The following is a 26,002-nucleotide window of genomic DNA, read 5'->3' on the forward strand; positions in this document are numbered from 1 at the left end:
AGTGGTCGTGGAGCATACGGATCCTTTCTTTGTAGAAGTGGTCCACAGCAGGGGTGATTGATAAGTTTGTGGCCTAAGGTAGAAAGAGATGAGTTATTAACTTCAAACTTTCTGCATTATCACTCAAAGAGTTGAACTGCACATGCATGTAACGAGAGTGTCTTGGACCTCCAGGTGATCCACAGCAGAGGTGATTGATAATTTCATGGTGTAAGGTAGGAGATGAGTTATACAGCTCTCACTGCATGCATGTGCAGTTCAGCTCCTTGAATGAAAATGCAGAAAGTTTGAAGTTAATAACTCATCTTCTTCTACCTTAGGCCACAAACCTATCAATCACCCCTGCTGTGGACCACTCTCTGGAGGTCCAAGACGCTAAATTCTACAAAGAAGGGATCCGTATGCTCCACGACCATTGGACTAAGTGTGTAAGTGTAGCAAAAAATAAATGTGCTCAGTTTTCTAAAATTCACTCCTTCTACCCGAGGCCACGAACTTATCAATCACCCCTCATATTTATAAGATACATTTGTATCTATTTTCCAAGCAAGGTTATTGAATTGTTGCTCACAACACCCACACTCTCAGTTCACAACATGATAACTTTGTAGCCACTACTACTACGTCGAATACAATTTAACTCAACTTTTCTAAATTGGTGAACTTCTACAAAGTATTTTATCAATATGAGTTGTTTTGGGCAGTTGGGTTGATACTTCCCAAGGTTGCAGTTGTACAATAGTTGGCAGAACGTACATTTACAGGAGGGAATCTGAACAATATCTGACTATAATGACTCTGTAGTGTGTTTAGTTATCATTGGGTTAATAGCAACATAGATTGATTGCTCTCTCTGCTCTGGCAGTTCTCAGTAAACAAAATGACAAAAAAGATACCAATTTGTATATAAGATACAAACAGAGCAAATTCATAAGACCATAAGACACAAAGACAGAGGAGCAGAATTTGGCCATTTGACCTTATATTCCAGGTCTCTCGAAATGAATTCTGAACACTGCATTTGCTTTCCTCACTCCTGAATCCACCTGCAAATTAACATTTATGGAATCCTGCACAGGGTTTCCTAAATCACTTTGCATTTCTAATGTTTGAATTCACTCCCCATTTTGAAAATAGTCTACATTTTTATCGCTTCTACTAAAGTGCATGACTATATACTTCCCAACAATATTCAATTTGCCACTTCTTTGCCCATCCTCCTAATCCATCCATGTCCTTCTGCAAACTACCTGCTTCTTCAACACTCCACCTACCTTTGTATCATCCACAAACGTGGCCACAAAGACATCATCCTATCATTTAGACCATTAAAACATAATGTGAAAATTAGAAGACCCAACACTCATCCCTGCGGAACACTAGTCACTGGCAGCCAACCAGAAAAGACCCCTTTTATTCCCACTCCTTACCTCCTGCCAGTCAGCCAATCATCTGTCCGTGCTAGTATCTTTCCTGCCGTACCGTGGGCTTTTATCTTGTTTAGCAGCCTCATGTGTGACACCTTATCAAAGGCCTTCTGAAAATCCAAGTAATCCACTGACTATACTTTGTTTACTCTGTCTGTTTTTTCCTTAAAGAATTCCACCAGTTTTTTCAGGTAAGATTTTCCCATGAGAAAACCACGCTGATTTAGGCCTATTTTTATCACATGGCTCAAAGTACGCCGAAACCTCATTCTTAATAATGGACTCTAACTGGCCGATTATTTCCATTTTTCTGCCTCCCTCCCTTCTGAAAAGGTGGAATGACATTTGTGATTTTCCTATCCTCTGGAACTATTCCAGAATATAATGATTCTTGAAAGATCATTATATTACAATTAATGATTCCAAAATCTCTTCAGTTACTTCTTTCAGAACCTTAAGGTGTAGTCCATCTGGTCCAGATGATTCACACACCTTCAGATCTTTCAGCCTCCCTAGCACCTTCTCCTCAGTACTAATAAAGATATTCACTTCTGCCCTCATGACACTATTGAATTTTTGGCTTACTAGTGATGTCGTCCATGGTGAAGACAGTTGTAAAATACTTAGATTAGATTACATTAGATTAGATTCAACTTTATTGTCAATGTGCCAAGTACAGATACAAAGCCAATGAAATGCAATTAGCATATGACCAGAAGTGAAAAAGAATAGTGTTATTTACAAAATAACTGCGAATAAAAAGTAAGTGCTACAGCACACAAATATAAAAGTACTGAGACAGTACAATATAGGTGGAATACTGCTTAGCGCTGTGATATGAAGTTCAGCAGGGTCACAGCCTCAGGGAAGAAGCTCTTCCTGAGCCTGCTGGTGCGGGATCAGAGGCTTCTGTAGTGCCTACCAGATGGGAGGAGAGTAAAAAGTCCATGGTTAGGGTGAGCTGCATCCTTGATAATGCCTTTTGCCCTGCCCAGGTAGCATTTATGGTAGATGTTCTCAATGATGGGCAATTAGGTGCCGGTAATCCGCTGGGCAGTTTACACCACACGCTAGAGTGTTTTGCGATCCGATACGGGACAATTGCCATACCACACACTGAGATGCAGTTGGTGAGTATGCTCTCAATGGTACAGGGGTAAAAGTCTGTCAGTATCCTGGAACAGAGGTGAGCTTTCTTGATGCTCTGCAGGAAATAAAGGCGCTGTTGTGCCTTTTTGATCAGGATGGAGGAGTTCAGGAACCAGGTGAGATCATCAGAAATGTGGACACCAAGGAATGTGAAGCTTGATACATGCTCCACTACAGCTCCATTGATGTAGATGGGGACATGAGTGTGGCTCCTAGCATGCCTGAAGTCCACAATAATCTCCTTGGTCTTCTGGGTGTTATGGCCAGGTTGTTATCGGCACACCACACGGCCAGGTGCTGGACCTCATCCCTGTAGGCCGTCTCATCATCCCCTCTGATCAGGCCAACCACCGTGGTGTCGTCTGCAAACTTGATCATGGAGTTAGAACCATGTACAGGAACGCAGTCATAGGTGAAGAGGGAGTACAGAAGAGGGTCTGCACACAGCCTTGAGGCACACTGGTATTCAGGGTGAGAATGGAGGAGGAGAGGTTGTCTAACTTAACAGATTGGGGTCTGTTAGTCAGAAAGTCAAAGGTCCAATTGCAGAGGGATGAGCTGGCGAAGTTTGGCGATCAGCTTGGAGGGGATTACAGTATTAAATGCCAAACTAAAGTCAATGAACAGCATTCTGACGTAAGAGTTGGGGCTGTCCAGCTGGGTCAGGGCGGAGTGAAGTGCCGTGGAGATGGCGTCCTCTGTTGACCTGTTGGTGCGATAGGCAAATTGATGGGGGTCCAGTGTAGTGGGCAGACAGGGTTTCAGATGTGATAGAACCAGTCTGTCAAAGCACTTTGCAGTGATGGGGGTGAGTGCAACTGGGCAGAAGTCATTCAGGCCCGTGACAGTGGAATACTTTGTCACTGGCATGACGGTGGCAATCTTGAAGCTTGTGGGGACAACTGCCTGGGCCTGGACTTAAATCAGTTTGTCTGCCATTTCTCTGTCCCCCATTATTATCTCTCCTGCGTCATTTTCCAGTGGTCCAATGTATACTCTCTCTTGCCTCTCTTTACTCTTTATTACCTGAAAAATAAAATGTAATATCCTCTTTTATATTATAGAACATAGAACAAAGAACATAGAATCTGCAGCACGTTACAGGCCCTTCAGCCCACAATGTTGTGCCCACCAAGTACCGCATAGCCCTCTATTTCTCTAAGCTTCATGTACCTATTTAAGAGTCTCTGAAAAGACCCTATTTTATCCGCCTCTACCAGCATCACTGGCAGTGCATTCCACGCACCGACCCTACTCTGTGTGAAAAACTTATCCCTGACATCCCCTCTGTACCTACTTACAAGCACTTTAAACTATGCCCTCACGTGCTAGCCATTTCAGCCCTGGGAAAAAACCTTTGGCTATCCACATGATCAATGCCTCTCATCATCTCATACACCTCTGTCAGGTCACCCCCTCATTCTTCATCACTCCAAAGAGAAAAGGCCAAGTTCATTCAACCTATTCTCATAAGGCATGCTCTCCAATCCCAGCAACATCCTTGCAAATCTCCTCTGCACCCTTTCAATAGTATCCACATCCTTCCTGTAGTGAGGTGACCAGAACTAAACATAGTACTCCAAGTGGGGTCTGACCAAAGCCTTGTATAGCTGTAACATTACCTTGTGACTCTTGAATTCGATCCCATGGTTGATAAGTGCTAACACACCATACATCTTCTTAACCACACTGTCAACCTGCACAGCAGCTTTGAGTGTCCTGTGGACACAGACCCCAAGATCTCTCTGATTCTCCACACTGCCAAGAGTCTTATCACTAATACTATATTCTGCCATCATATTTGACCTACCAAAATGAACTACCTCACACTTATCTGGGTTGAAGTGCCACTTCTCAGCCCAGTTTTGCATCCTATTGATGTCCCTCTGTAACCTCTGACAACCTTCCAGACTATCCACGACACCTCCAACCTTTGTGTCATCAGGAAACTTACTAACCCACCCTTCTATTTTGTTATCTAGGTAATTTATAAAAATCACAAAGAGGAGGGGTCACCGAACAGCTCCCCCCGGCACACCACTGGTCACCAACCTCCATGCAGAATACAAAGCATCTACAACCACCTTTTGCCTTCTGTGGGAAAAACAATTCTGGATCCACAAAGCAAGGTCCCCTTGGATCCCATGCCTCCCTACTTTCTAAATGAGCCTGGCATAGGGAACCTTATCAAATGCCTTACTGAAATCTATATGCACCACATCCACTGCTCTACCTTCATCAATGTGTTTTGTTACATCCTTAAAAAATTCAATCATTACTAACAAGCTTACTTTCACAGTTCATATTTTCAAGGTTGCCTCACCCTTTAAGGTACTTTGTCTTTGGGATGTATCTATCCTGTGCCTTCTGTTTTGCTCCCAGAAGCTCCAGCCATTACTGTTCTGCCATCATCTCTGTTAGTGTCCCTTTCCAATCAACTTTGGCCAGTTCCTCTCTCATGCCTCTGTAGTTACCTTTACTCCACTGCAATGCCAATGCACGCAGTTTTAGCTTTTCCCTTTCAAACTGCAGAATGAATTCTACCATATTATGATCATTGTCTCCGAAGGGTTCCTTTACCTTAAGATCCCTAATCAAATCTGATTTAATACATAGCACCCATAATTGCCTTTTCCCTCGTGGGCTCAGTCATGAGTTGTTCTAAAAAGCCATCTCATAGACATTCTACAAATTCCTTCCCTTGGGATCCAGCACCAACCTGATTTTCCCGATCTACCTGCATATTGAAATCCCCCATGATCACTGTAGCATTGACATTGTTAAATGCTTTTTCTATCTCCCATTGTAATTTGTACTCCACATCCTGGCTACTGTTTGGAGACCTGTATGTAACTCCCATCAAGGTCTTTTGACACTTGCAATTTCTTAACTCCACCCGCAAGGATTCTTCTTCTACCTCTCATCCTTTGTCACTTCCTGCTAAGAATTTGATCACATTCACATTTGATCAAAGGTGAGAGGAGAGAGAGCAGCACACCGCGCGTGCGCAGCCCTCCGGTGAAAAATGACATTGTATCTGTTAAATAGGGGCCGTGGACAATTCTGATTTGATGGAGAGGGACATGAAAGCACAGAGGAACATCTGGAGAAATTTCTGAAACGCTCGTTCACTGCTGTCGTTACTGCGCGGTCGAGAATGTTTCGGAGGATAGGCCTCATAATCCCCGGATTTGCCTGCTGTTGGCAACCGAGGTTGAGGTCGAATCATTCGGACAGAGATGGCGCTCAGTACTCGGTGTCGGAGAGCTGATCAGAGCTTGAAGTTTTCGGATGACTCAGAGTCGGACTGTGGTCGGCATGGCAGGGAGAGTTCTTTCTTCTCCCGTCTGCGTGAGATGTAGGACATTTGAGAGACTTTGAGCTTTTACTGTGCTCATGGACTTCTTCATCAAGTTATGGTATTGTTGCACTGTTGTAACTATATGTTATAATTATGTGGTTTTGTCAGTTTTTTCAGTCTTGGTCTGTCCTGTGTTTTGTGATATCACCGGAGGAAATATTGTATCATTTCTTAATGCATGCATTACTAAATGACAATAAAAGAGGACTGTGTGTCTTCATAATCTAACATGTTTTTTAACCAAAAAGATAGCCACTATCATGATAAAAGCTAACAAGTGTTGGATTCTGACCTCTGGTACTGACTGTGTGGAATTTTTCATGTGAATACATGGGTTTCCTTTGGCTCTTCCAGTTTCCTCTTATGGCTCAAAAATATGCAAGCAGGTGGGTTAATTGGCCACTGTAAATTGCCCCTCATTTGCAGATGAGTGACAGAATCTGGGAAGAATTGATGGGAATGTGGGTAGATTAAAATGGGATTAATGCATATGGGTATACAATGATCAGCACAGACCTGGTGGGCCGAAGGGCCACTGTATGATGCAATGACGCAATTTAGGTCAAACCTTTTAGAAAAATAAATCTGTTTGTTCTCAAAAAACCTGAGCGTCAGACTCACATAATATCAGTGCAGTTAACATGTACTGAATCTCTGCTGCCCGACCCTCTTTCCTAATTGCATCTTCATTCTGTTCAGGGGTAGCCGTCCCCTTTATACAGCAAAATGATACCAGGAGAGCTGATTGATTTACAGTGTGTGAATTAGCTGTAGTAGCTGACTCAGAACCAATGGCCAACACAATCATCCCTTGCCTGCTAATATATGAGAGAATTCAATATAATCATCACTGTGCAGTTATAAACTGCTGTTGCCACATATTGAAAGTGCCACTGTTTATATATAATGTAATGATGTATGCCTATTGTTGTATATTAATGGTTAGTATTGTTATTGTTATGTCTTTTATAAGCTTGGCTGTATATTATTATATATTGCTAGAGCACTGCATTAATAAAATTATATATTATTACCAGCATATAGTTCCCTTCTCCTTTTGAAAGCTTTATAGCTACCACAATCAGAGAAAAGATTATTTCTTAAACTGCACAACAGCCCAGAATAAGCAACTGCAAACATTCTATGCATTTAAGAATAAATGAAGAATCAGAATAAGTTCATTGATCCGAGGCTTTGAGCTTCACATTTACCGCTGAGGCAGCTATCTTTCTTGGCCATGCTAGAAAGAGCTTTAGCAAATCTTGATCTGGTGATTATGGTTTCCATCAGATGACACATTGGACAGCTGTACAATTTGATTCAGTGGAGCTTGGAAGCACAGGGAGTGCAAAAGAAGGGCCATTTATTAGGGCCAGTTACCAGTGAGAACTGTACTTCAGAGAAATCTCACACCCTTCTCCCCATTTCACCCAACCAATTCAAATGAAGTAACAGACCAAATATACCAAAAAATTGCTTCTGTTCACTGCAGCTTCCTTTTATTAATATGAGAAAGCGTTGCAGAAAGATAAACATTTTTGACAAGCAGTAAAAAAGCACAAGACTGACCTATGGTGCACATACCTAACCTCAGAAAAGTAGTCTGTTATCATCAGCTGTTTATCTCCCGGTTGAATATCTCATGGGGTTTTCACATGAGGAGACTGAAATGGAAAAGTTCTCTTAATTACAATCTTTCTGTGCTGAAAGGTAGATAAGAACCCAGGATGTAAAATAAATGATTATTATCCATTTACGAAACAGCAGCAACTTGTATTTATGCTGCTGAGTGCATGTCTCTTTGTACTTATGCAGCCTTCTTCGCATGGCAGATCCGTCCTGAATGGTTTCACCAGAGCAATATCAAGAAAGGTTTAAAATCAAGTCACATACGTAGGTATTAATGAGGAAAACTTGGTAAAAGTAGGGATCCAGGGAGTCTTAAAGGGGGAGAGGGGGAAGCATAGAAGCAGAACGAATTCCAAAGCTAAGAAACTTGGCAACTAAATTACGATAACCAATGGCAGAGCATTTACATTTGGAAATGATCAAGAAGCTGAAACTGGGTAAGTGTAATATTTTGGAGTACGGAAGAGATGATAGAGATAAGCTGGGAAAAGATGGAAGGAAGTCTTTAAAAGGAAATGTTATTTGTGGGACTGCAGACTGTTACAGCAAGAGGTACAGTCGACGTTTCCGGCTGAGACCCTTCGTCAGGACCAAGAGCCGACTCTGCATGAACAAAATTGAAGGGGCTGGGGGGTCAGACTGTTGAAGCCATGCTTAAAGCTTGGGATAAGACAGGACTGAAGTTGGAAGTCCGATACTTAGTATGGAAAAACACAAATGTCAATGAAACTTCTATCACTGTGTATATGGAAGTATTGCTCTCAATTAGTCTCCAGCATCACCACATGCTTGAAGAGATTAAAGTATGAAAGGTATTAACGTAAATTTATTATCAATGTACATACATGTCACCATATACAATCCTGTGATTTATTGTCTTGCGGGCATACTCATAAATCCATAGAATAATAACCATAACAGAATCCGTGAAAGACTGCGCCAACTTAAGGTTCAACCAGTGTGCAAAAGACAACAAACTTTGCAAATACAAGAAGAAAGAAATGAAACTAAATATATAAATAAACCATAAATATCAAGAACTTGAGGATGAAGGGTCCTTGAAAGTAAGTCCAGAGGCTGTGGAAACAGTTCAGTGATGGGGCAAGTGTGTCAGAGGCCTTATGGTTGAGGGTAGTAACTGTTCCTGAACCTGGTGGTTTGAGTCCTGAGGCTCCTGCATCTTCCTTCTGATTGACTGCAGTGAGTTGTCCTAGGTCGTGGGGGTTCCTGATGATGATGTTGCTTTCCTGCAACACTGTTTCAAGTAGACATGCTCAGTAGAGGGGAGGACTTTACCCATGAAAGACTGAGCTGTATCCGTTACTTTCCATACCAGGTTGTGATGCAGCCAGTCAACTACATATCTATGGAAGTTAGTCAACGTTTTGGATGTCCTGCCGAATCTTTGCACATTACTAAGGAAGTAGAGGCATTGTCATGCTTTCTTCATAAATTCACTGATGTGCTGGGCCCAGGACAGGCCTCTGAAATTATAACACTGAGGAATTTACAGTTGCTGACCCTCTCAACCTCTGAACCCCGATCAGGACTGGCTCATGGACCTTAGTTTCCTCCTTCACCTTGCCGACATTAAGTAAGAAGTTGTTGTAATGGCAATACTCAACCATATCTTCAATGTCCTTTCTATATGCTGATTTGTCACCATCTTTGATTTGGGCTTTGAAGCTGTGCTTAGCTATAGAGACATAAGTGTAAAGTGAGTAGAGCAGGGGGCTAAGCACACAGCCCTGTGGTGCATCTGTGCTGATGGAGATCATGGAGGAGATGTTGTTGTCAATACGAACTGACTGGGGTCTGTGAGTGAGGAAATCAAAGATCCAATTGCACAAAGAGTTATTGAGGCCAAGGTCTTGGAGATTATTAATTAGTTTTGAGGGGATGGTGGTATTGAATGCCGAGGTGTAGTCAATAAAGAACATCCTTTATATGCATCCTTGCTGTCCAGATATTCCAGCATTGAGTGAAGAGCCAATGAGATGGCATTTGCTGTGGACCTGTTGCTCCGGTAGGCAAATTAGAGCTGATCTAAGTCGTTCCTCAGGCAGGAGCTGATAAGTTTCATCAACAACCTCTCAAAATACTTCATCACTATGGATGTAAGTGCTACTGGATGATAGTCATTGAGGCAGGTCACCATGTTCTTCTGAGGCTCTGGTATAATTGAAGCCTGCTTGAAGTAGTTGGGTACTTCAGAGTGCCAAAGCGAGAGGTAAAAGATCTCAGTGAACATTCCAGCCAGTTGATCAACAAAGGACTCCAGTGGGTGACAAATTACGCCATGTGGACCGGATGCTTTTTGTGGGTTCACCCTTCTGAAGGCTGCTCACATGTTGACCTTAGCGACTGAATTCACAGGATCAAAGGCTAAAAGAGAAGGGGAATAAGCAGTTCTTCCAACTCTACTCCCATCTCTAATCCTTTGACAAACGATGTTTCCGGAGTTTCCTACTCCTGTCACATAGCCCTGCCTGAGCCACTTTGCCAGTGGAGATGAACCTTAGCTGATATGTGCCATGCATATCGGTTACAACACACAGTCACACTGAAGGCATCATGAGTGATCTGCAATCCGAGGATAGTTCAGCTTCTTCTCCCTCAGTAGAGAGCAACTGACACTACAGGTATTCAAATTTGCCCAGATTACACTCTCCTTAGAGTATAGGGAGTAGAATGCATTCACATGGCTTTCTGGTTCCTGATGTTAAAACTGAGCTCCTCATGAATGCAATTGCATCATCCCCTCAATAAACAGGTGGTCTGCATGGTCACTGTGGTATACCCGGGAACCTAGTATGATGCTTTCAAGCCAGGGCAGTTCACAGTTTCCACCACATCCAATATCTCCACCACCATGAGGTGCTGGGTTCTGAGTTGGTGAACAGGAGAGTCAGGGGCAATGATGATGGGTCTGCCTGTTCCTCCTCCATACATTGTAGCTACTTTCTTGGGGCATGACCAGATACAGATCTTGTTTCTCTGACATTGAGAAACAGAGGAAGTGTGTCCAAAGGAAAGGAGGAGGCAGGTAAGAGGAGCAGTTTTGAGCTCTCCGGATGTTATAGGTGGAAGACACTGGGTGATGAGGGTAATATGATTTGAAAAGGAGAAATAGATCTGAGCAAAATTCATCCTCAATTATCTTTGACCCACTGGCTCAGGAGCATTTCTGCCTATGATTAGCTGCCATTCTTGCAAGCTGCGTTTCTGTGTGTTTGTGTGTGAACGATAAGCTGCCTATGTCTGGATATATGGGAGAGTGTGTAAAGTGTGAGATGTGTGTGTGTGTGTATTGGAGGGGTGCTAACTGTCAGCCCATGCATTGGAGCATCAATTCTATGAGGCAAACTTTGCACTGTCTGGCTACCTCTTCTCACTGGCATTTTATTTCAATCTTTGATGGCTTCCAGGACCAGCTAGTATGCAGGCCTTCCCTTCAGGTGCCCATCATTGCACCAGAGCCTTGAGTCTTGGCCTCAGTGAGGCAGGGTGGCACTGCCATCCTTGCCCAGCACAAGAGTGCGTCACTTTGGACTTCCAGCAGTGCTTGGAGTTAGAAATCGCTCCCTGTGCAGATATGGGGTCAATTAGAAATGATTAGAGTGCACAGATGGCTGAGGTTCCTGGAATTACTCAGACTTCACAGGAAAACTATCATGCCAGGTTCCTCCTTGGTAAGAATGTTCTTCTATATATAGCGGTAGTCCTTAGGATTCGAAGAAGACACTTTTGAAACCTGTGTGTGATGGAGTTTTAAGTGGAACAGCCGTTGCACGGGGCAATCCCACTCTCTCGGCAGAAGAGACCTTGATCCAGTGGCACAGACAGCAGTTACAGCTGGAGACCTCTCCTGCTGCAGTGGATGACCAGGATGTCTAAGTGTTCTCTCGTGCTCTTAGTGCTCCACAGCGCCTGCTGGGCCTGCCTTCTTGACCGTTGGACCATTAATCAATCTCCTCCACTCAATCTGCCAGGACCAGACTTCACACGCAGGGACAGGCAGATCCCCTATCTCACCAAGGGTGAAGACCCATCGGCTACCCTCACCTGGTTTGGCCCGTCTGCCGAGACGATTTACCGGGGTGTGTCCGCTGCGCGTGTTACAGTTACTTGGAGCCACAGGTGAGAGCTGAGTGCCTTCTACATATGCATATATGTTCTATTAATGATACTTAGTTTGCAGATGAAGTGACTTTTATTGGGTTCTAAATTATTCACTGGCATTATGGCAGGAGAGGTGGTTTTATTTAGTCATACACAGGCTTTATTTAATAAAGTAAAAATGATAAGATTTCTTCCAAATATAGATTGAAAGAAATTAAATATAACATATGAGAGCTGAAATTTGCTTAGCGTTATTTTTCTTTTTAATCATTGAAGGGTTATATTTCCTATTTTCTGCTTGAATAAAAAATACTGCTATTTCGTTCTGAACTTTCAGTTTTCATATGTTCTTCCTTTAATGTCCTTTCAGACTCTCTACAATAGTATGCAACACAATTTCCAGCCCCACAGAAGTGCGGATGAATGACTTAGGGTGGAAATGCCCCCTGATTATCTAACTATCTTGCCTGACATGATTTATCAGTGAGAGTGTATCCAGAGCAGGTTGGAATGAAATTGCATTTAGATAGTGGCTTTTTATGGCCTTGGAATGTCCCAAGCCATTCTGAGACCAATGGAGTATTTTTGAAGCAGCATGGCTGTAGAAAATTAGGAGAGGGTGAGAACAGAGTCACCAGTATCTGCAAGATGGAGGAAGCAAATGCAAGAGGAAGTTAATGCGCTCCAAGGTCTTCTCTGCTATATTGGTACTGCTTCGTGCACTAATGTTGAGCGTGTCAGTTTCATCAAATCTGTCTCCAACTTATACCCTGCACTGAAATTCACTTGGAACACCTCTGACGCTTTTCTCACTTGTCTTAATCCCTCTGTTTCCATCTCTGGAGACAGACTATTCACTGAATCTTTTGTAAACCTACTGACTCTCTCAGCTATCTTGACCATAGCTCTTCCTACCCAGACACTTGTAAAAATGCTATTCTCTTCTCTCAGTTCCTTTGTATCTGCCGCATCTGTTCTCAGGTTTTCCATTCTGGAACATCGGAGATATCCTCTTTATTTTCAAAGAACAGGATTTTCCTTACACCTGCATTGACGCTGCCCTCATCACACCTCCTCAATTTCCCACACATTTGTTCCTCATTCCATCCTTCCACTGTCACAACAAGGATAGGATTCTCCTCGTCCCCTCGTCCTTACCTATCACTCCATGAGCCTCCATATCTGGCACATCCTTCTCTGTAACTTCTGCCATCTCTGGTGGGATCCTATCACTAAGCATGTCATTCCCTCCCCCAGCAATCCCCCCCCCCCACCACCATAAATCCTCCAGTTTGCTTTCTACATGACTCTCTTATCCACTCATCCCACTCTACTCATCTCCCTCCTGGCACTTAACCCTTCAAGCATGACAAGTACTGCACCCGCACCCACACCTACACCTCCACCTTCACCACCATCCTGGGCCTCCAACTGTCCTTCCAGGTGAGGCAACCTGTGAGTCTGTAGAGATCATTTATTGTATCCGGTGCTCCCAATGCAGCTTCCTCTATATCAATTAGACCCGACGTAGATCCGGGGCCTGCTTTGTCAAGTGCATTTGCTCTGTCCATTGCAAAAGGCAGGGTCTCTGGATGGCCACCTATTTCAATTTGGCCTCCTCTACTGCCAAAATGAGGCCAAATGCAGGCTGGAGGAGCAATACCTGATATAATGCCGAAGTAGCTTCCAACCTGATGGCATAAACATAAATTTCTCCACCTTCTGGTAATTCCTCTCCCTCATTCTCAAACCCTCTTGCCAACCACCCCCTATTTACCTGCCCATCTGCTCCCTCTGGTTTCTCTCCTCCATCCCTTTCTTCCATGGTCCACTGTCCTCTCCAATTAGATTATTTCTTCTTCTTTTACCTCTTCCATGCTTCCCCTCCCAGATTCTTACTGCATCCCTTCTTCCCCACCCACACTCCTTCCCCTTCACCTGGTCTCATCTATCACCAGCCAGATTGTACTCCTTCCCCTGCCCCTATATTTTTATGCTAGCTTTGCCCCCTTCCTTTCTAGTCCCGATGAAAGATCGATTGTCTATTTCCTGCCATAGATGCTGCCTGACTTGCTGAGTTCCTCCAGTATTTTGTGTGTCTTACTCTGGATTTCCAGCATCTTTAGCACCTTTGTTTAGGAAATTAGCATAAATGCTTAGATTTACTGCAGTGTTTTCAACAAAAGCACATGTCTGGAGGCACTTTACCAAAACCTTGGCAGACAATTTTGACACTAAGATAATAGGATAAGTGACCAAATGCTTCGTTAGTGAGGTCAGAAGAAAATAGTTACTTAAGGTGGAGAAAGGGAGTATTCTGGAGTTATTATGTGAATATAGCAGATATTAATTCAAACAAGAACCAGGCTTCAGTCTATATTGTAAATGTAAATAAATTCAGAAAGCTTACAATTAGACTTCAATCCTTGATTTGGATTGTAAATTGCAAGCAATAAATTTAAATTCAAAGCACATCTTTGCAAATAAACAGGCTGGCTCACAGACTAAGAGATATGGTTTACAAAATGGTGACCATGAAATATTTGCACAAGTCAAACACTATGACAATGGGGTTGTGCTAATTGGCCTGCATCAAACCAGACAACATGGACTAGGTTATTTGCACCATTATGACTTGAGTTCAAGCTGGCAGAGCAGGCGGATGTTGTCACTTAAATAACAAATGTGGGCACAACTTCAGTCATTCAATATTTTTTGTGTACTCGAGGTATTTGTGTACTCAGAGAACAGCCCTGACTGACAATATCTATTTTGGGTATCTAGATTTCTGTCCTAGAAGCTCTTAGACCATTTGTGTGAATTACTTTGTGACAAAGGTGTTTGAACATTCCAGGTGTCTGTCACTGTAGATATCTAATTCAAAGAAAGTATTGATAGCCCAAAATATTGAGGAAACTGATATTCTTGTAACTACTGAAAGTTTATTGTACCAGCTACCTTTGTACCTTTGATCTTAAGGATATGAAAATGTAATGTACCTTTGGGTTTGTGAGCCTCTACCGAGAGTTTCACCAGAATGATGCCTGCTTGTTGTGACAAATAAAGATTTCTGTATCATTAGCTTTAGTGTCTCTCCATTGACTTTGATCACAGTCACAACAGGGAAGGAAGGTTGAGAAGAGAATTCTGGAGTCTAGGGCCGAGATCTAATCTGACACAGAGGTAATTTCATCATTGACATCACTCAAAGGGCCAATGTTTGTTATCCATCTCTGATTGCCTTGATAAAATCATAATTAGTAGTCCGTTTGCTGAAGCTACTCCCACAGTAGTCTTGGATAAGGGTTTGCAGGGCTTAGACCCAGCAAGGTTGATATGTGATTTGGAAAGATAGCTGCTGTCGGTGATGTTTTCACTGGCCTGCTCTCTTAATGCTTCCTAATGGCTAGCTTTTAAATTGCCATGGAATAGAGTTTCACCCTGGCAACAATTCCATTTGACAATGGCCTTTAGTTGAAAAGATCTCTGCAAATGCTCAGCAGCATTCACTCTGATCTTAGATGGAAGTACTGATTACACCTGGTCATTGCTGGGTCTCAGCTGTTGCAGTTTTGGGAAGCGGTGATATTAGAAAAGACACTAATTGAATGTTATGCGTCTTCGCTCGGGAAAAGTAATAACAGTGACCCGTAGTCTCCACTACAATACTTGGGTTGCTTTCTCTGAGTGACAAATGCTGAGGGGAGACCTGAGAGAAGTTCATAAGAATTATGAAAGGCATAGACAGAGTAGACCATCAAATCCTTCCACAGGATAAATGCGTCAAATACAAGAGGACGTGTTTAAGGTGAGGGAGGAGGGTTATTTAAAGTAGATGTGCAGGGCGACATTTTTACTCAGAGGGGTAAGAGACTGGAATGGGCCAGCAGGGGCAGTTTTGGAAGCAGATGTGATAATGGTGCGCCAGAGGCTTTCAGATAGTCACATGATCATGCAGTCAATGGAAGGATATGGATCATGTGCAGGCAGAAAAGATTTAGTTTAACTTGGTAATATGATCAGCATAGACATAATGCTGTACTTTTCTATGTTCTTTTCTTATTGGCATGTGTGGATGAAATATAACTTACAGGATCTGAAAATTGATAAGAGCAGAATTTTCCTTGCTAAAATAAACTTTTTGTTATCTGTTCCATCTATAACTGAAAATGGTGATGAGACATTTTAAATGGATTTCAAGACATCAGTTGGTGGATTTTCATTATCTGCACACTGATAAATCATCTCAAATTGAAGAATTATGAAAAACCCATCAATCTTGTTTATTTATGTAACAAACTGATCTGGATACGGGTTATCAGCACACTCTGGATAAGATCCTTCTTGTCAATTCTCATGATGGTTCTTACTCTGACTCTTGAAGCAAAGTTGGAGGGAGTTGTGAACTTGCAACAGGAAGGCAAATGAGTGCTTTGAGAGGCTAGGAAATTTGATTGAAACATTATTTTTGATAGACAAGTCGGAGCATAGTTTAGTGCAAGTCAGAATATTGAAAATGCAAAGTGGCCATGAAAGACTTGAGGGGCTGAATAGCCTCATCTAATCCACAGCATGATGATTATTCAGCAAAGAATAACCTTGCATGGAGACAGTCTTGAAAGACCAAGTGCTCCTTACACATTGATTCCAAGAAAAAACAAACATAATGTGCAATTAAATATTTTAAAGAGAATTGACATTTTAATTTCCAAACACAAATTTTCATCGAATGAAATATCAAATCCGATATGCAAGCATAAAGAGACAGCCACAGAAAAGTCAGAATCCTGCTTTACTTTTCTCTTTGAAACTGAGAGCACACATTAGATAGCCCTTTGAAGTGAACTGTTGTGAGATCTAACTGACATTATTGATTTCTCCTAACTGCTCCTTCTCTGTGGCAACAATATTAATTTATCCAGCACATTAAAGACATCTTTGATCTGAGTTGTTGTGGTAATTTTCATACATTATACAACATGTTGACAAGTAGAGCAGTCCTTCTACTGTATCCTCATCCAAAAGTAGCAAGCAGCCCTGGTGTGGACTTCTTGCCTTCTTCCAGCCAACGCATTTTGAAGGCAGAAAGACCAAAGGTTACCAACTGTCAAAACAATAAAACAGTCTGGAGCTTGAATTCCTGTTTGGAAATTTAACTCTGAAAGAGAGGGAGGAAGGAGAGCTATGTTTGGAATAGGAAACCCATGGATACAATATACTTCAGTGGGAGTTAAAAAGAAACTTAAAATAAAGTTTCAGGCATTAGTTTAATATAGTAACTTCAGCGGTTGTGGAATTTTGAGAATCCTTTCTTAAAAGTAAGGTAAACATTCAGCGGGGTGCTGATCTGTTTGAAGTCAGAGGCATGGTTTGACTTTGTAAGGTTATCCTACACTCTACTGCTTCAGAAATCCAAATATTTCTAATCATTGTTGGAAGAATGCTGCTTTAAAAAGTTCACCTCTGGAAGTTATTTCCCCACTCTGCTGCTGTGTTCACAGACTGTGTTACTTCGGCTACTGGGGCATACATCCCAGACTCCCGGAGATAGTGCAGCCAATCAGAGCCAAGCCTGGGGCTGATCTAAGACCATTGCTCTAATAAGAGCGGAAGGTAGAGGCGTGGCTGAAAGCTGCTATTTTTAAACACAAGTATCCCTATTATATACATGAAAAAAACTTACCAAAAAAATTGCTGGGCCTTATTTTACTTCATAAAGAAATTGTCTGTTCTCCTTTAATCAAACTCAGCTAAAAGTTCAGAATGAGGGCAAGTTTTACTGTCTTTCTTGCTGCATCTAACTCAGCTCCCCTCCCACCACTGCTCCCTCTCCCCACCCCATCCTGTCATTTAACTCTGATACAGCATGGGGATGGGTGGGAGTCAGGTCCTGCTGACCCATAAGTTGATGGGACAAAGCTTTTAAGAACCCAGAAAGGGGCCTCGGCAATCAGTCAGGGTCAAACTTTGAGCACTGCCATGCTCCTGTCAGATGAAAGCTAATTGTAACGTGCACTGACTGATCTCCTCCTGACTTCCAAAAAAAAACTTTTGAAGATCTTATCTCCATGCAGGAGGAGTGGGGATGCCTGAAAAATCTTTCCCTCCCTAAGCTGCCAGAGGGCAGACTCCGAACTCTGCCATCTGCTAAGAAAGAAATCAGAAATGTCTTGGAAAAATGAGGGGAAGCAGAAAACAAAAATAAACTTGTGGTCTTTTGATGTGATGTGAAACCAAGGCCATTTCTGGTCTCAGGCACAAGGATCCCAGAGAGGAATTTGAAAGATTACAACTGTTTTCCATGTGCCCTGTGTATCTCTGTAGCTCAGTATATATTATAAACAGCCTATTTGGGTGTTATTATATGGCTATCTATGAAATCAGGCAACCTGTCATATTCCTTATGTTATAATTGTGACTACACTTGAAAGAAAGGATGCAAAAAGCCTTGAGGTTTCCTGAAGTCAAGGATGATGGTACTTAAATACAAGACAATTTTGTTTAAATACAAGACCAAAGGGAATGAGGCACCTTGATGTGGTGGGGGCAATGTGTGGTCATAGAAAATTCTATTTAGTACTGAAGCTAGTAACCTGGCAGCTAGACAAAGATACAATCCCCGACTTGCATTTCCACACACACATCTGAAATGCACACACACTGTTGATTGCCATAATAAATCCAATGAGGTATTTGGGATAAACATCCTGATCTGGAGAGTAAACGGAATATGGAACTTACCACTGCAGATAAGTCAAATATTATAGAGACACTTGAAGGTTGATGTGCACAAGGAGAATGGAATAGAAAGGTGTGCTGTTAGGGTTTGACAATATAATTCAGGAGGAGCGGGAGAACCAGCATAACCCAGCAAATGCAATGTTAGCATTCGTTTCAAGAGGACTAAAACATAAAAGCAAAGACATAATGCTGGGGCTTCATAAGGTATTTGCCAGGCACCACTTGGAGTATTGTGAGCAGTTTTGAGCCCCTTGTCTAAGAAAAGACATGTTGGTATTGGAATCCATGTTCTGTGCCTATACTAGTATCTGTCCCCCACTTTTCCCTCGCTGCATCGACGACTGCATTGACGCTGCTTCCTGCACGCATGCTGAGCTCGTTGACTCAATTAACTTTGCCTCCAACTTTCACCCTGCCCTCAAGTTTACCTGGTCCATTTCTAACACCTCCCTCCCCTTTCTTGATCTTTCTATCTCTATCTCTGGAGACAGCTGATGTCTTTTATAAGCCTATGGACTCTCACAGCTACCTGGACTATTCCTCTTCTCACCCTGTCCCTTGCAAAAATGCCATCCCCTTCTCGCAATTTCTCCGTCTCCACCGCATCTGCTCTAAGGATGAGGCTTTTCATTCCAGGATGAAGGAGATGTCTTCCTTTTTTAAAGAAAGAGGGTTCCCTTCCTCCACCATCAACTCTGCTCTTATTTCACCCATTTCACGTACATCTGCTCTCATCCCATCATCCTGCCACCCCACTAGGAATGGTGTTCCCCTTGTCCTCACCTACCACCCCACCAGCCTCCAGGTCCAACATATTATTCTCCGTAACTTCCACCACCTCCAACGGGATCCCACCCACTAAATATTTCCTTCCCCCCACCCCCCCCCGCTTTCCACAGGGATTGCTCCTTACGTGACTCCCTTATCCATTCATCCCCCCCATTCCTTCCCACCGATCTCCCTCCCAGCACTTATCCCTGTAAGCGGAACAAGTTCTACACATGCCCTTACACTTCCTCCCTTACCACCATTCAGGGCCCCAGACAGTCTTTCCAGGTGAGGCGACACCTCACCTGTGAGTCAGCTGGGGTGATATACTGCGTCTGGTGCTCCCAATGTGGCCTTCTATATATTGGCGAGACCCAACGCAGGCTGGGAGACCGTTTCACTGAACACCTACGCTCTGTCCGCCAGAGAAAGCAGGATCTCCCAGTGGCCACACATTTTAATTCCACATCCCATTCCCATTCTGATATGTCTATCCATGGCCTCCTCTACTGTAAAGATGAAGCCACACTCAGGTTGGAGGAACAACACCTTATATTCCGTCTGGGTAGCCTCCAACCTGACGGCATAAACATTGACTTCTCTAACTTCTGTTAATGCCCTACCTCCCCCTCGTACCCCATCAGTTATTTATTTATTTTTATTATAATTATTAATTTTTTTTCTCTCTCTCTCCTTTTTCTCCCTTTGTCCCTCTCACTATACTCCTTGCCCATCCTCTGGGTTTCCCCCCTCCCCCTTTCTTTCTCCCTGGGTCTCCCGTCCCATGATCCTCTCATATCCCCTTTGCCAAGTAACTTTCTAGCTCTTGGCTCCATCCCTTCCCCCTCTTATAATTTCAGATCTCCCCTCCTACTCCCACTTTCAAATCTCTTACTATCTCTTCTTTCAGTTAGTCCTGACGAAGGGTCTCGGCCCGAAATGTCGACTGTACCTCTTCCTAGAGATGCTGCCTGGCCTGTTGCGTTCACCAGCAATTTTTATGTGTGTTGTTTGAAATTCCAGCATCTGCAGATTTCCTCATGTTTGTGTTGGTATTGGAGCTTCACGGAAATTATTCTTGGAAGGAAAGGGTTAAAATATTAGGAGCACTTGATAGGTCTGGGCCTGTACTCGCTGGACCTTAGAAGAATTGGGAAGGGGGTTCTCATTGAAACCTAACAAATACTGAAAGGCCGAGACAGAGAGGATATGGAGAGGATGATTCCTGTAGTGGAGGAGTCTTGGGCTAGAGGGTACAGGATTAGAATAGAGAGACGTCCATTTAGAACAGAAATGAGGAAGAATTTCTTTAGCCAGAGGGTAGTGAATTTGTGGAATTCATTGCTACAGATGCCTGTGGAGGCCGGATCATTTAGTATATTTAAAGTGGAGGCTGATAGGTTCTTAATTAGTCAGGACGTTAAAGGTTATGGGGAGAAACTAGGTGAATGGAGTTGAGAAGGTTAGTAAATCAGCCATGATGGAATGACAGAACAGGCTGTATGGGCTGAAGGGCCCAATTCTGCTCCTATGTCTAATACTTGAATCCAATTTAATGAAGTGGCCTCCGTACAAATTCAATGCAGCATCTTCAGAAGACCGATGAAATCAATTGTTAACTTGAACTAGCAAACAGACTTTTCCTCGAGGACAGCCCCAGCTCTTGGGAACACCCCGTGGAAAACTCTTCTGCCAAGTTGTCACGTTGGGTTTTGGAACTTTTTCCCGGTATTGTTATTGTGCTGCCTCTTCATTTGTGGTGTGTGCATTTACATAACGAAGGGCATATTTCATGAGATGTACAATTGAATTCAAAGAAAGATCTCCAGTCACTGGTCAGAACTGGTGATCCACTTTAACCCTTTGAAGAATAAGCAACATTAGATCTTTATATGCACAGTACACCCATTGTACTAAAGCCCACTAGACTGTTTTGACTAACTGATCTTAAGTAAGGTAATGCTATAGGTTTACAATTGGTCTTAGCATCTACAGGGCTAAAACATAAGAACCCAATGGTACCTGTCTATTCATCAGCTGATAAAAGAAGCAGTTAGAAATAGGCTCATAAGAATGGAGAAAATTGACTTTTAGAGAAAACTTTCTTGTAATAGCAAAACAAACATTAAGAATGTCATTGGTTATTTAACTAGGAAGCAGATAGCTAAGGAGGCTGGTGAAATAATAATGAAATAAAGAACTGGCAGATGTGTTAAATCTTTTCTTTACATAGTTTTTCACTGTGGAGGACACTGCAAATATCCTCATGGTAACAGATGTGCTCATTTCAAATAACATGGAGGAACTTGTAGAAGCTCCACACACAATGGATAATATTCAAGAAACTCATTGGGGGGGGGGGGGTAAAAGCATGAAAATCAACAGGTTAACCAATAGTCTGCCCAAGGGTTTTAAAGGAATTGCATGCAGAAATAGTACATCCATCAGTTGAAAGTTTCCAAACCTCAGCAAACTCCAGGAGGGTAGCAGAAGATTGGAAAACAGCCAATGTGACTCCCTTGTTGAAAATCAGAATCAGAATCAGAATAACGTTTAATATCACTGGCATATGTCATGAAGTTTGATGTTTTATGCAGCAGTATATTGCAATATATTGTATATATATTCAAGATATAGCAATCCTCTGTTGACAATCTTTGATTGTCAGGTAACCAGTTGTTTTTCCATGAATATAGATGACAGTCTTCATTGTTGCCAGAGTCCTCATGTGCACTTGATGTATCCTCTTTCATGCAGATTGCTGTTGAAGAAACATTCCATTAATTCCATGTTGTCCAATCTTGTCCATTTGTGGTTTGTTTATGGAGGAGGTAGGGGTCCTGGTGGTGGCGGCTTGGTAGGAGTCTTGCGCTGGATCCCTCATGCTTACACTATATCTGCTCACAAAAACCTTTGTGAGTGACAAGAACAAGAAGAGACATGCCAGATCGAACTTTGCCTGGATTAACAAGGGACCGGGACTATCTGGAGAGAAATTGGCTATCAGAACAAACCATAACAAGACTGGAAAACATTGAATTAATGGAATGATACTTTAACAACAACCCACATGAAGGAGGATATGTCAATCGCAAGGGGGGACTCTGGCAACATTGAAGACCGTCATCCACATACAAAGAAGAACAACAGGCAGACAATCACGATGCACCGCAGCAATGTCACTTCATAACCGAGGTGATCCGGAACTACGAGTTCAAACTCCACCTCCACAACTCACTGATGGTGCAAAGGTAATAGCATTGCCTTGTAGACGGGAAATGCGAGTTCGAACCTCACCTTAGGTCATGTCGACGCTGGCTGCTGCAATTAGAGAGAAGATCATAGCTAAACTGGCCACTGTCAATCAACACACTAGGCACCCCAGACTGTGATAAAATTCCATCAGACAGCATGCTAGAAGCAGCCAGGGAAGCACTACTCACAGTTGCAATCTCCAACATGACTGAGACCAATAATCTGATTTATACATCATCATCAGCAGCAATCCTTGAAATGCTGGACGACAAAATGAAATGCAGTGAAGAGTACTGTCAGAACCACCCACCAGAGATGATGATTGGAAGTCAAGATGAAAACCACAAGGGTGGAGGTCAGCAGACTAACTACTAACTCAGTTGCAGAAAGATGTGACGATCAAAGACTCATTTCGGCTACTAAGGAAGTAAAGAGGTATGTCCATAGCCAAAGCCCTGGAAACTCCCAAGCAATGTTTAACAGCTCTGGCCACCAGACTACAGATGTACACTAAGGACATAAAGGCCAAGCAGATAAGTGCACTCTCTCCAAAGAATCAACATGCCAGTGCCTGAACCAATTCCAGAGCAACAACATGCCAGTACCTGAACCAACCAAAGCAGCAACTTAGGAGTACCGGAAGAGTATATGGGAGAACGAAGCATTACATAACACCAGAGCCCAATGGCTGAAAGACCTCCCAGAGGAAGAACCTGTCACCATCACACCAGTAGATGTCCAGCAATGGGTAGCAAGTATGACGAACTGGACATCACCAGGGCCTGAAGAAACTAACAGCATTACATACACAGCTGGCAGCTCAAATTAACCAGCTGTTTGAAGCAGGCCCCTACCCTGACTGGCCGACTCATGGACGGACAGTACTCATATGAATGATCCTAACAAAGGAGTAACACCATCAAACTACTGGCCTATAACCTGCCGGTCAACAACATGCAAGCTCCTATCAGGCATCACAGCCATCAAGCTGAAGGAACATCTGAGTAAATTCCTGACCCCTGCTCAGAGGGGGATTGGTAATTGAACCAGAGGCTCCAAGCACCAACTACTGGTAGACATAGCATTCATGTGAGACCCCAAAACCAGGCAAACCACCTAAACACAACCTAGATCGACTATGAGAAAGCATATGACTTAACGCCCCACACATGGATCCTGGAATGCCTGTCTCTGTACAAGGTCAATAATACACGAAGGGCATTCATCAAGAACTCAATAGACCATTGGAGTACAATGCTAGAAGTTAAATCAAAGCCAATAACACAATAGACCATCAGATGTGGAATATACCAGGGTGATGCATTATCCCCACTGCTATTCTGCATAGGCTTGACCCCCTCAGCCAGATCTTCTCAAGGAGTGGAGATGAGTACAGGTTCAAGAGTGGAGTGACCATCAACCACCTCCTGTACATGGATGACATCAAGATGTTTGCCAGAAATGAAAGAGACATTGGCTCACTAATCTACCTGATAAGGGTCTACAGCAGAGGCATGGCATGTCATTTGGACTGGAAAAGTGCAGCCGGATGCGGCCGTATCTCAGGTAATGATGAATTTGAGTACAGAGAGGAAATTAAGAACCTAGCAGCATGGTGCGAAGACAATAACCTATCCCTCAATGTCAGCAAGACGAAGGAATTGGTTTGTTGACTTCAGAAGGAGTAACGGACCGCATGACCCAATTTACATTGGTGGTGCGCAAGTGGAACCAGTCAAAAGCTTTAAGTTCCTCGGGGTCAATATCACAAATGACCTGACTTAGTCCAACCAAGCAGAGTCCACTGCCAAGAAGGCCCACCAGCGCCTTTACTTCCTGAGAAAACTAAAGAAATTTGGCCTGTCCCCTAAAACCCTCACTAATTTTTATAGATGCGCCATAGAAAGCATTCTTCTATGGTGCATCACAACCTGGTATGGAAGTTGTCCTGTCCAAGAATGAAAGAAGCTGCAGAAGATCGTGAACATGGCGCAGCACACCACATAAACCAATCTTCCATCTGTGGACTCACTTTACACCGCACACTGTCGGAGCAGTGCTGCCAGGGTAATCAAGAACACAACCCACCCAGCCAACACACTTTTCGTCCCTCTCCCCTCCGGGAGAAGGTTCAAGAGCTTGAAGACTCGTATGGCCAGATTTGGGAACAGCTTCTTTCCAACTGTGATAGGACTGCTGAACGGATCCTGACCCGGATCTGGGCCGTACCCTCCAAATATCCAGACCTGCCTCTTGGTTATTTTGCACTACCTTTCTTCCCATTTTTCTATTTTCTATTTATGATTTATAATTTAAATTTTAACTATTTTAATATTTTTAATATTTAATATTTGTAATCCAGGGATTGGGAAGCGCAGAATCAAATATCGCTGTGATGATTGTACGTTCTAGTACCAATTGTTTGGCGACAATAAAGTATAAAGTATAAAGGATGGTAGTGAAAAGAGGCAAACTCATCAAGACTGAAGGAGTCGAAATGCCTGAAGACCACAAACCAGGTGTACAGCACTGCTGCAAATACCTGGGGATCCTGCAGGCACTTGGAAGCCATGATGAGGACACAAGGAAGGCTACAGCATCCAAGTACCTCCAGAGAGAGAGAGAGAGAGAGAGAGAGAGAGAGATAGAAAGACAGGTCCAAAAAGCTGGCTGAATGGGAAAAACAAGATCAGAGCAATGAACATATTTGCCCTGCTACTCATCAGATACCCAGTTGCAAAACTGTGCTGGCCAAGGAGTGAACTGGAAGCCGCTGACATCAAGACCCAGAAACTACTAACAATACAAGGAAGATTCCATCCAAAGTCTGATGTCGAGTGACTTTACACCTGCCAGAATAAAGGAGGACAGCGGCTTGGAAGTGTCAAGGCCACAGTCCTGGAAGAAATGTGAAGCATCCATGAGTATCTCAGCAAGATGGCCCCTAAGGATGACCTGCTAGGAGAATACCTCAGACAGCAGGCAGGGATAAGGAAATGGAAGTGGGTGAAGTAGAGCCAGAGGACCAGAGGCCATGGCAGGACAAGCCACTGCATGGGATGTACCATCACCAGATATCTGAGGTGGCTGGCATAAGCAAGTCCTACCAATGGTTGGAAATAAAAGGGCTGAGGGACAATGTGGAGGTGCTGCTCATGGCTGCACAAGAATAGGCACTGAGCACAAGAGGCATAGGAGCAGGGGTCTATCTCACCAGACAAGACCCGAGATGAAGACTGTGTAAGGAATCTGCTGAAACCATCCAGCACTTAATAGGAGGGTGCAAGGTGCAGGCAGGGACAGCATACACTGAACAGCACAACCAAATCGCAGGAATTGTGTACAGGAACATCTGCGTTGAGTGTGGATTGGACACTCCCAAGTCCAAATGGGGAACACCTGAGATGGTAGTGGAGAAGGGCAGAGCTAAGATCCTGTGGGACTTCCAAACAGACTGATAAGCAGGCACTGGCCAACCAACCAAATATAGTAATACTGGACAAGGAACCAAAGAAAACAATGGTAATAGATGTGGCAATCCTGAATGACA

At 43.1% G+C, this 26,002-nt stretch overlaps 1 long non-coding RNA gene across 1 annotated transcript in view; it reads right to left on the reverse strand.

Moving 5' to 3' along the window:
* Positions 1 to 3,114: 3,114 nt before the first annotated feature.
* LOC134357734 (uncharacterized) overlaps positions 3,115 to 26,002 on the reverse strand; it is a 71,628-nt gene continuing 48,740 nt past the window's right edge. Inside the window, exon 6 of the long non-coding RNA XR_010020714.1 lies at positions 3,115 to 3,602. This is a non-coding gene — a long non-coding RNA (uncharacterized LOC134357734). The remainder of the gene's footprint in view (positions 3,603 to 26,002) is intronic.

Source organism: Mobula hypostoma, chromosome 17 (assembly GCF_963921235.1).
Source record: "Mobula hypostoma chromosome 17, sMobHyp1.1, whole genome shotgun sequence".
NCBI classification, from domain to species: domain Eukaryota; kingdom Metazoa; phylum Chordata; class Chondrichthyes; order Myliobatiformes; family Myliobatidae; genus Mobula; species Mobula hypostoma.